Below are 12,429 nucleotides of genomic sequence, written 5' to 3'. Positions count from 1 at the left end.
AGGAACTGTTAACTTAAATTAACGTAATAAAATCCAGAATTCATGATCTTTTCTCTGTAAAGAATAGCAGATTTGCTCTTTCGTCATAGGACGAGAAACAACATATATTGGATAACAAACATAATTGCTTTTGGACATTATAAAATTATTCGTCATGAGTTACGTTTTTAGAATACGACTAATAGGAAATTTCTAAAGCGAATACGGCTTGAGCTGAATATTTCAGATAACAATTTTTCCTTAATCTTCGTACTCTTTGCGTTCTAGTGTTAAACGTTAGATTAAGATTATCCTTATGGAAAATGATACTGAAATTATAATGAAGGTAAAGAACAAATATTTTTTATTATTACATTTATTTAAGAAACATTATCTTTTATAAAGCGTATTTAAGTGCATGTGGAGGATCTTATTTTGTTGTTAATAAGGTTGCAATTTTATTTCCTTCTCATTTGTTTTGTATATATTGCGCTTATCTGAAAAACTTTGCATTGAATGGGAACTGAATATGTATTAAATATTGTGCTCAGATTATTCTCTTGACAGTGAAGGGGATATTCTAATGAAGGAAGAGAATCTGTGTTCCTATTTTATATATAAATTTAGTAAAGAAGCATATCTTGTTAACATTTATTTGTGTGAGGAAAATAGCTATTTTTTGTTAATATGTACGCAACTGCATTTACACTTACATTAAGATCTCATTTTATCAAAAATGTTTTTAACTGAATTTGAAATGAATATGTGGTAAAAATCATGTTCAAGTTATCTTTATTAAAAGCAAAATTGAAATTTTAATTCGGAAAAGGAAAAGTACTCTTGTTTTATATATATATTTAATCAAAACTGTCACGAGCTTTTAATATATATGTTTGTGTTGAGTATGACTGTTTTATGTTTAGTTGAGGGTACAGCCATATTCATCATTTATTTATCGTATATAAACAAGCTTCTCAGAGTAAAAAGAAATTCACTTGGTATGGAATTTATGTAGTTGAAGCATACTTTCTTGTTGATAAATATATATATATATAACCATTTCCTAGTAAACTTATTTCCTAGTTCCATATTATTCCATTTCCTAGTTATTTAGTGCTATAAAACATTTCAAAACTGTCTGAAAAATAATTTGGGTAGAATTTTATAATGGCGTGCCCACAGATATCAATCGAATATTTAATGTATTTGTTATTATAGATATTAGGAGACGATTCAATGCAATCCATATTGTTTACCAAAGGAAGCCATGACAGAAAGTTATTTGTTATTTTAAGGTATAAAATGTGTTTCATGAGATTCAAGAAAAGAAAAATATTTTTTAAACACTTTCTTTTTATGCTGTTTCAACAATATAAAAAATAAACTATAATTTCTCTGTTTAGAAAGGCAGTATCCAAGTCAAACGAATTTTTTTAGTGAAAGAACTTAGGACGAAAGTAGTGCAACATACCGTTATCTAAAATTAGAAACAAACGAAAAATTTCACTTGTGTACCAAACATCTTCCCTGGTGATAAGAAGTTCGCGTGTGTTTCACGATGGTCAGTTTGATATGAAGCATCATCGTGCTTATTGATTTAGAAGAATTCCAAGTTAAAGCAGTTTCATCATTAAAGAATTATCCTTTCGAGGTGCTGGGGATTTCTATCGTTGTTACTAGACATTTCTGTCTTCCAGAACATGGAAAAATCTTGATAAAAGCAAGAAAACTATTTTTTCAGGACTGGAATGTAACATATAAGAAATTTACGGAGTATTAAAGAATTCTGCTGAATTATCTTACGAAAAATGTCTACCTATTCTATGTAAATTCTATGTAGATCACTAACAAACAGTATTTATAAAAGTGCCTGACTGATTATTCGTGATCCGATCTGACTGTAAGATTTAGAAAAGTTGTCAAGTCAGGATATTTTTTATCTGTATAATCTTTGTTACTTTAAGGTGGATGATTTGCCACCAGATTCCATTAAATTTAGATTTCTTTTTCCATATCAAACGTACTGTACATTATTTAAGGCCACGCCTTTGCAAAATTTATTTTAAATGTATGCCAGTGACTTCAGATTAATCATACCGTTTTGCGTCAATTTATAAACATGTGCAGGTCAACACTTATGTGAGATAGAATTACTGTCTAAAAGTAAAAGATAAGCAAATATATATTTTTTAAATAGAACCAGCTCCCTAATTAAAGCAGTGTGTGAATGTGCTATCAGTTTATTACAAGGAAATATTCCTTTAAGCAAATACCAGAAACAAACTCTTGCGCCTTACAAAAACTGCTGCTATTAGCAAAGTTCTAATATACAAAAGGCAGCAATTTATGATTCAGAAGAACGAAGTGGCTCTGAGTTTTATTGTTTCTGCTAGAATAACTACTCTAGACTCATTATTTAAAAGAAGCTTAATGAAAGTTCATCCTAATTCCCGCAGATTGATATTTTGAATATAAACAATGTCTGGCAAATAATTATTTGTAGGACTTGGACAAGCAAATGAAATTTATCCTTAAAATGCTACGGTAAATTTAAATGGTAGTAAAAAGGCTATTCTTCTTTACATATAACCTTTACTGAAATATTTCGAATAGCTTTCTACCTAAGATTATATAGAAAGTAAATGAAATGAATATCGTAGAGAAATTAAAAGTTTTTAAGTTTGAAGGGCAAAAGAAATTAGAACTGAAAATTATGGATGATAACTTTGATATTTCTTTGGATAGTTTACAATTTACATTCACTCCGGTTACAAGACAAAATTTGACTGAAAGGTCACATTTTCAGCAACATAGTAATGAACTCTCTTGGAAAGCATCAAAAGAGTTAACAGCGGCGGACAAGGTGTTAGAAACACCAAAACGTGGAACTAGTTAATGATTTACTTTCAAAGCAGAAGAAAAACTCCTCTTGGTCGCTTTGTGCTTTAAAATGTTTTGAGAGATTTGAAATTTTCTATAAAGTCTGTTAAAAATATCTATTTTAGAAATACAAACAAACATTGCAACCTAAACGTGTAAGACAATTGTTTGCAAGAAAACCTAATTGAATTTCGTGTTAAAAATATCTTTACTTATATGGATATAAACTTATTTTGAAAAACGTCACCTTTATGTTGTACGAAATTTTATTTTGTAGAGCCATTATACTTCCTTACATTCATTACAAATTTCAAATTTTTAAACAATAAAATGACCTGTCATTATTTGTTTATAGGAAACTTTTGTTTCACAAAATTCAAAATCACTTTTAAGTAACATTATTTTATAATGTTAAGCCTTATCAATATACCTTTCTATAAACAAAAAGTAGTTTCCAAAAGTCGAAATTTATCTTTATGCTTGTCAAAACAATTCAATTTTTAAAGCTAAAAAACTCCTTCAGGTTTGATATGAAACTTAAACTTAAACTAAATGAAACTTAAACTAAAATATGACCTTTACATTTACCCTTGAGTATGATCTTTACATTTATGCCATAAACTTAATTTTCAAAACACCAGGATGATCGTACATTTTTTTTTCGATATAAAAAAATAATTCTTAGACGTCGGGATAACTCCTTTTGTGCAATTGAGAAGTTGATTAAAATTTCCTTTTATCGAAAAAAGAGGGAAAAATTATGGTTGAGGAATTTACATTAGGAAAGTTAACATAAAAATATCAGCTTTCAAATGTATTTTGATAAGCAATTCAGTACACATATATTTTGTGAGTGGAAACAATTTTATTTTAAAAAAGTATTTTTCTACCGTATGTTTTATGAAAACGTTTAACGAGTGAAAGAGTCTTTTTTTCTTGATATAATCTACTGCAGAGTCCGTTGAGTAATCTCCACATCCCTCGAACACGTAGTAGACGCAATACTGGACGCAAATGTTTTGATGTGAGGCTTTGAAGCTTTTTTTGTGTTCAACTCTATGAGCTGAAATTGCATAACATATGAGACAAAGTTATCTCCATGAAATGGCATGACATAAAGGTTGAAGCATTCTAGAGTTTGTATTTTAATGATATCGCAAGCCATTGAAGCATTCTAGAGTTTGTATTTCAGTGATATTGCAAGCCATTAAAAACTTTCATTCGGATCTGAACTCACCATGAGACATGCATTATTCTTCTCACAAGGAGATTTGTTAGAGGGAAATACTCTTATAAATTTTCCAGCTGTATATCTGTTTTTTTTGGTAATAATTAGATGCATTTGAGAAGCATGCAGTTAACTCTTGAAATCGAATTAAATATTTATAACTTTATTGATTTCAATCAAAATTTCGTGTTTAGCATAATTATCACAGATCGTTCTCAAATTTTAACTTTTACTTTCACTCTTAGACTACTATGATATAGAAGATCCAAATATTCTCCGTTACACAGTTTAGGATTTAAATCATAAATACAGAAAGAGTACCCATTAGCATATTTACTTCTTGAAAAATAAAGTGCTATCTCTTCGGCTATATCTGTAATAAATATTACAGATAAAGGAATAATCTTTGCTCGGCACGGATCATTTTATCCCAAGCCACACCGGAACGTTCAGAGCATGTTCAGAGAATGTGTCGTTAGTTCTGCAGAGGTGTTACATAAATTTAGACATGCACGACCTGCACGATGTGCTAATGTTATGCATGTTCCAAGCGTTCTCTTAAGGCGAACATTTCAACTTACAACTTTGGCACTTTTCCGAAATAGCATGGGCTATAAAGCAGAAGCGCATTCTGTATGACATGCTAAATTGGTACTTGTTTCAACCATGCTTACATTACAACGTACAACACTGGTTGTTTTCGAAACACATTCAGCATGTGCTATAAACTAAGTATCTAGATATTACTCACACTACATTTAAAACAATTAACTAGCTTTTAGAGAATCGTTAAATTTTTCCTTTTGGACAAACATCTTGGTCAGTAATTTTTATTTTGCAGTGGTAATGGTTATAGAAAACATAATTATTAAGCATTTATTATAAAAAGTGCTTTATTCATATAAAATATTACAAATAAAAAGGCATTTATTACAGATATAGCATAAAATAATATTACGTAAAACTTAGTGCATGTTTGATGCAAATTTCTCGGAAATGTATTATTGCATTAGAACTGTTATTACAGATATTAATTTGAAGTTCTAGTTGGGACTACTGGATCGTCGGACAGAATTCTTGTTCTCAATTTTGTAATGTTATAGTTTTTACTAAACTTCAATGACTTTGGTAGCTGTATAATAGTTATCCGATAGTACACAGATACATTCGCGAATTTCTTAGAAGATTTCAGCATACGATTTGACCAAGAGCCATGTTCGACTTGAAACGCTTTCATATTCATGGTACTAAAAAGGAATCTAAACCTTTATATCATTCAGGGCAATACGAGCACGGATGCAGTATTTGTTGGAATATTTATTTGTGGCTCCTACGAAAGCTTTATTTCGAGTTTAATAGTTATGTTCAGTCTTTCAGCTGAACTATTCTTTCAAGTGTCATTTTTGCAATTTGCTATCACTTAGAATGCAGATGAAAATTAAAATAATACAAAATTTGACACTCATGGTTAAATGTAGAGCACATCTTAGTTGAATTTCCTAGTTATTATCAGTTTACTCACATACACATATTCCTTGCTCATAATTTACTGTGCGACTTTTATTGGGTTAAGTTACTGAATTAAAATAAAGAACATAAGAACTGTTTCTCTAAGTGTCCTCCTACTTTTGTGCCGAAAGCCTTATGGTATAGAATCCGAGATTCTCTTATCCCTCTTCTCCTACCCCTAAATTTTTAAGTTACTGTGCCGAGTTATCATGAGTGCCAGCAAGATTCGTTCTAAATTCCCGATCTTTTTCGTTCACTGATATTAACATGATATCTTACAGATCAGAATTAACAAGAGTTGAATAAGCATATTATATCTCTCCGGAACAGGATGATCGATGAATTAATGGAACATAGGCACCTGATGATTTGCAAGCTACAGGAGCTTTAAGTTGCAATAATTTTAAGTGATGTATAATTCTTCAGGTAAATAATTAGAAATAAGTATTTTGTTATTGTTACATTCTTGCAGGATCTTTTAATTTAAATATAAATTAATTTAAGTTAATATAAATGATGGAGATAACTGTCACTTAACAGTTGAAATTAACTAGCAACGAACTGAAAAGACGTAAGTAAAGACCTTACAATCATAGACCTTTGTATATCAGGATGTAAAAAAATAGCATAAGAAAGCAGAAATGCTATAGGTGAATTTAAAAGTTCCCTTTAAAAATTCAGAATGAAAGCTTAAGTTTAGCTTGGAAGCTTGTAGGGTTTATATTTACTTTAACTAACATTTATTTTAAGTTTAAACTATCTTTCCTGTCAAGCCTTACTTTTCCCTGGAATTGCCAATGCCAGAGTATGTAAATTTTAGTAGAACGCGCAAGGATTCAAATTGTCAGCGGAAGTAATCTAAGTTAAATAGAAGGGAAACGAGTTCGAAAGTGTGCTTTCTTGCATCACGAGCGTGGAGGTGGCTAGTTAGAAATTGAAGAACCACGCGTTTCGGCCTGTGTGCTTGCCTCGGCAGTTTGTTAATCTTTCAACGTAATATTCAGAGTTTGCTGAATTATCAGCGGTATTCTAGAACGCGGTGAGGTTAGTTACGTTTAGAGAGCCTCGTAGTTAGTCACTTGTTACTATTCTTTTCTTAGTTTCTTATTTTTATTTTACCGCCGGGTCGGCGTAGTTTGTGAGCGTCAAGAGCACGCATTTGTAATTTCTAAAGTTGAATAAAAAGGGATTAAAACCCTTCTTAAGACTTTGGTCTACTTCCAGTTCTTAGCAGTCACCACTATTGTTGCGTGCAGGTTGGAAGCGCGCAACGTTACATTGGCGCCCGAACACTTGTCGAACTGAAATGGCCGAAAATTGGATGGAAGTTGCTGGACAACAACAAGAAATGGCAAGCCAATTGGAAGGATTTGGATACCTGGTCCAGACGATGAGAGCGTCAATTAAGCCAAACGTCAATTTCGACGGAAAAAATTCGGTGGCGATATTTCTAGAAAGCCTCGACAATCACTTCCAGCTCTACCCTGTGCCTGAAAGACAAAAAGTTGCCATCGCCACATCTGCACTAAGAGGACAGGCCGCGCTATGGTGGAAGAATAAAAGCAAATTTTTATTAGGGGAATTCGGAGGCCAGACATATACATTTGAAAATTTCAAAAAATTTGTTAAAGGCCTTCCCCATAGTGAAAGATCGAGCAAGGCTAGAAGCCGAACTGTATAGTTTTTATCAACGGAATATAGAAGAGTTGACGGACTTTATTCTGCGAAAAATTAAGCTGACGGATATGCTGTATGGGAAGAAACCCGACGCGGAGATTATTGAAATAATCTTACCAAGATTGTTACCTGCTGTTCAAGATTACTTTGAAATTAGAAACCCAAGCACATTGCAGGAGCTCTTCAAATTGGCGGTCAAGTTTCAAAATCGCAGAATAGCGGGAAAAGCTAGAGGGGCATCGTATTCTCAAAGTATCCGAAGGCAATCTTCAAATGAGCAGACCAGAAATGCAAACCGCTCTTATGGGGGAAAGAGCTATCAAGCTAACTCATCGAAGCTCGAAGGTCAACGGCCAAAAAGGAAATTTGAAAAAAACCGTCCGCGTACCCAGAAGGCAGAAGTTGAAAGGAAAGCTTTAAACGAGTAGAGGGGCCTGTGAAAGCGAGGATCCAGACCCCGGAAGTTTTAAAAAAAACCCTCAAGAAGACACTTAAACACGGTCATCGTAAAGAACTCCCAGTTACCAATTATACAAGTCATGGTTGGCGATGTACCAGTAGAAGCCCTCATCGATACAGGAGCAGAAGGTAATTTTATGAGCGATATTTTTTTTAAGAAGAACTTTAATAGGTGTCGATTATTTAAAAATAAAAACACAGAAATCATAGCAGCGCAAGGACAAACTTGTCAATGTATCGGAAAACTATCTTTAAAAATACAACTTCAAAATGAAAGCCTTAAAGTATTAATTTTTGTAGTAAAAAATTTGCAAAATCCACTTATTTTAGGTATGGAGTTTTAAAGAGCCGCGAAGGCCAAACTGAATTTTCAGGACAGTTCTATTGTGCTAGAGATGGACCGGAGGGTGGTGGAACCAGGGAAACAACCGCAAGTCGACCTTAGCCATTTGAATGACCATGAAAGTCAAGCCATCCAGCAAGTGGTGAGTACTTTTCCAAACTTGTTTTCAGAACGGCCTGGTAGCTGCCAAATAGTTACACATGAGATACAGTTAACTGCCGACAAACCCTGTAGGACTAAACCTTATCGCTATGATAAACAGAAAGAGCTAATCATAGAAGAACATATTCAGGAAATGTTAAAGAACAAAATAATAACGCCCATAAATAGTGAGTACGCGAGTCCAGTCGTATAATGTAGAAAAAAGAACGAGTTTCCTCCTTCGGATAAAAGGGCTTGGAGGTTTGTTATCGATTACAGAAAACTGAATAGTGTTACTAAATTCCCAGTTTACCCTTTGCCGGTTATAGAGGAAATTATTAGAAAGATTAAATCTACTAGATACATGACTACTTTGGACTTAACGTCTGGCTACTATCAAATAGCTATGAGACCCGAAGACATACATAAAACCGCATTTATAACAAAATCGGGCACTTATGCATTTTTACGCATGTCCTTTGGGTTGTCTGGGGCCCCATCAACATTCCAGAGAGCTATGGACATTGTTCTAAAGCCTGTCCTAGGAAAATCGACTTCTATCTAGATGATATAATTATAACGAGTAGTACGTTGGCACAACATATTAAAGATCTAGAAAAAGTTTCTAAATTATTAAAAGAGGTCGGTCTTACAATTAACGCCTCAAAATGCAAGTTCGCAACTAAAGAACTTAAATATCTGGGTTATAAAATTTCGCAAAAGGGTATAGAAACCCAAGTTTCAAAAATAAAAGCAATCAAGAATTTCCCACCGCCCAACACCGCCAAGAAACTTTCTTCTTTCCTTGGTTATGTTCTTGTTATCGGTCATTCATAAAAGATTTTGCTAATATTGTTGAACCCTTGTTAGTAATTAAAAGAAAGAAAAGTAAATTCATGTGGACAGCGGAAGCAAATACCGCATTTGAAAGATTAAAGAAGCGCTCATCAATGCCCCTGTTTTGAAATTCCCGGAGGGGGACGAAAACCTGGAAATTGCAGCAGATGCGTCGGACTATGCTGTGGGTGCGGTTATTATGAAAAATGGCCCTCCTTTGGCATTTTTTAGTAAAACGTTGAATCCTACACAAAGGAATTATACAGCTACTGAGAGAGAAACATTAGCCGTATTAATGGCTGTACACAAATTTCGAGTTTATTTCGGCAAAGCGCCAGTAACAGTCTTTTCGGATCATGCGGCTGTTGGTAGACTTTACTCGGGGAAAAACCTAACGCCCAGGTTAATAAGATGGGCTTTAAAACTCCAAGAATATAATCTTATAATCAAATATAAACCGGGTAAGGAAAACAATGTAGCTGACGCACTTTCTCGTATAAAACTGGACGATGAAGGCAACGAACTTAAATGCGCTGTGTTGACTTCAAAAATTTTAGATTCTAGAGATACAATTATTGCTGAATTGAAAGCTGATCCTGAATTTGGAAGTATCTATGCATATTTGAAAGACCCCGAAAGCTTTGAGCACACAGATATCGATGCGATAAGAAATAGAGCAGAAAACTATGAAATAATAGATAATTTATTATTTTATACGAAAACAACAAACGAAAATCTCGAGTACAAACCAGTCATCCCAGCCTCGCTTCGATTAAGCATTTTGAAGGAATTACACGACGCGAAAGCAGCGGGTCATTTAGGGGTCAGAAAGACTTTAAAAAGGGTACGCGAGGCGGTATATTTCGCGCAATTACACAAAATAGTAACTGCGTATGTCAGGTCCTGCAATCAATGTCAGCTAATAAATGATATTAATTACAGCCCGGCCGGGTACTTAAATAGAATTCGAGCTACATTTCCGAATGAAATTTTAGGCATAGATCTTCTTGGTCCTTTCCCCCAGAGTGAGTTAAATAAAAATCATTTTCCTTTAGTAATTGTAGATCATTTTTCAAAATGGACAGAAATTGTTCCACTTAAACGCGCATCAGCCAAAACAGTCGCAGATGCATTCTTACACAGATACATTTTAAAATACGGAGCACCGATAAAAGTCATTAGCGATAACGGTAAACAATTCCTTAGTCAAATATTTGAAAACATATGCACTGGACTTGGCATACGCCATATAAAAATGGTTCCGTATAGACCACAGGCAAACATAGCAGAAAGAGTTAATAAAAACATTGTAAAAATAATTCGAAGTTATGTTAGCACACATCACAAGCGCAGGGATGGCTACATAAATGAGTTAGCTTATACTTTAAGAACGGCAAATCACGATACTACGGGAAAAACCCCAGCAGAATTATTTTTAGGACGAAAGTTAATTACGCCATTAGATAAATTATTCTTTGTGCAACAAAGAGAGCAAGAATTTAAACAGAAAGACGTGCAAACACTTATTGACCAGGCGGTTAAAAGCTCGGATACGGCAAGGAATAGGCAAAAATTATATTATGATAGAAAACGCCGTGAAGCAGATTTTAAAGTTGGGGATAAAGTTTTGAAGCGGAAATTTTCTTTATCAAGTGCCCCAGACAATTTTACTGCAAAGTTAGCTCCAAAATTTGAAGGCCCCTATGTAATTCAGGAAATCAAGGGAGTCGTATTGTACCTTAAGAACGAGAGAGGGGAAATCTGTAAAGCAAGTCCCGACCAAGTGAAAAAATATTATAATCAAAATGATTTTGAAATCCTTAAAAGTTTCTTGCAGGACTCAAGCGTAAAAGATGTAGAAGGTCCAGAAGTAACGTCACCCGTTCAACCACCCAAGAAGCAGAGAACTGAAGAGAAACCTAACCCTTCTACAACCCATGCGATGGTACCGAAAAGAAGAAATGAAAACTTTCAGACTCCAGCATTTAAGAAATACAAGAAAGTAAAGCCGCCGCGTAAAGAAACCTTGGTAAAGAGGAAAACACCACTTACAACGTATCGCAGTAGAAATTCTACATCGAGGAGAACGCTTCCAGGGCCAGAGAGTCCGGTGCAAACAAGGCCGCCGTTCCCGAGAAAGAAAAGACAGCAGGAGGAACGAAAAGACCACCAACAACAGAAGAAATTCAAGCATGACTCCAGACCGGAGGGCGCCAAGACCAGCCGTCCAGGGGAAAAACGGAAAAGACAGCAACCCGACGACTACCACTTCAAGAGGCCAGCATGCAGAGGGCGAAAAAGAAAAAGTAACGTGGACGACACTCGGAGGACACTAAGGAGAAGACTGACGTCGATGAAACCTATAACGTGGGAGCAGTTCTGCCAGAAAAGGATGTCGGAGTTCCAATCATCGAAAACTCAAAGATAAGTTAAAATCTTCTATAAATTTTTCTTTCTTTTGTTCCTAAATGTTATGCGTAAATACGAAGTTCTATGTTTTGACGGAAGTCAATGTGTCTCGGTTGAGACTTAGTTTTCTTTTACTTTATTTAGCTAAGGCAAAAGTATTATTTTCTTTAAGTATAAAATCTAAGAACAAGCAGTTTCTGTTGGTCGAAAGACTAATTTTGTTATGTTAAAGCCAAAATTTGGCCGAAGATAAAAATAACTTCGTATTCTTGTATTAATAAGAACTTTAGTTTCAGTGCCGCCAGCTTGGCGAAGAATGAGTAAAGTAAAAATTTATTTTTCTCTTATTCATTTTATGGTAAATTGTAGAAATCATATGTATTAGAATTTTGTAAATATACGTAAATACTTGAAGTTTTGTAAAAGTAGAATTTAGTGTAGAAGCATAAAATTTTAGATGCTAAAAGTAAATGCTCAAAAGCAATGAATTCAAAATTTAAGTATTAAACTGTAGATAAAATAATGCTTTAGAGCGAAAGCCTGCATATCTAAAGATGAATGAGGGGGAATTTAGAATGAATGTGTTTTGCAGGGTTCTCCACCTGCACTTGAATTTTAAGAATGTTAAAGTAGCTCATCGAGTTGTAAAATGTCGAGTAAGGTGTGTCTATTTGGTCGTTGAATTCTAACAAATCATTGTGGTTAGGGGAAGTGTTGCAATACTAAAACACGAATATTCCCGTTTGACACCACACATGATGGAGAGCCAGGGTAAAGTTAAATTCATGTTTGAATACTTGAATGAATGTGAATTAAGCAGTAACTAAGGAAAATAAATCGTTGAAAAACCAAAACTTATTCAGTGTCAAGAAAGTGTAAATTATAATGTATTTAGAAAGATACTGATACTTATTCCTTCCAGATGCTGGAAGGAAGAGAACAGATTGATTTCTGAAGTCCAGGAAAG

Source organism: Stegodyphus dumicola, chromosome X1 (genome assembly GCF_044657685.1).
Source record: "Stegodyphus dumicola isolate Sdum_Otavi_A_Nest chromosome X1, ASM4465768v1".
Taxonomy (NCBI): domain Eukaryota; kingdom Metazoa; phylum Arthropoda; class Arachnida; order Araneae; family Eresidae; genus Stegodyphus; species Stegodyphus dumicola.
Note: the sequence above shows the minus strand (reverse complement) of the source record.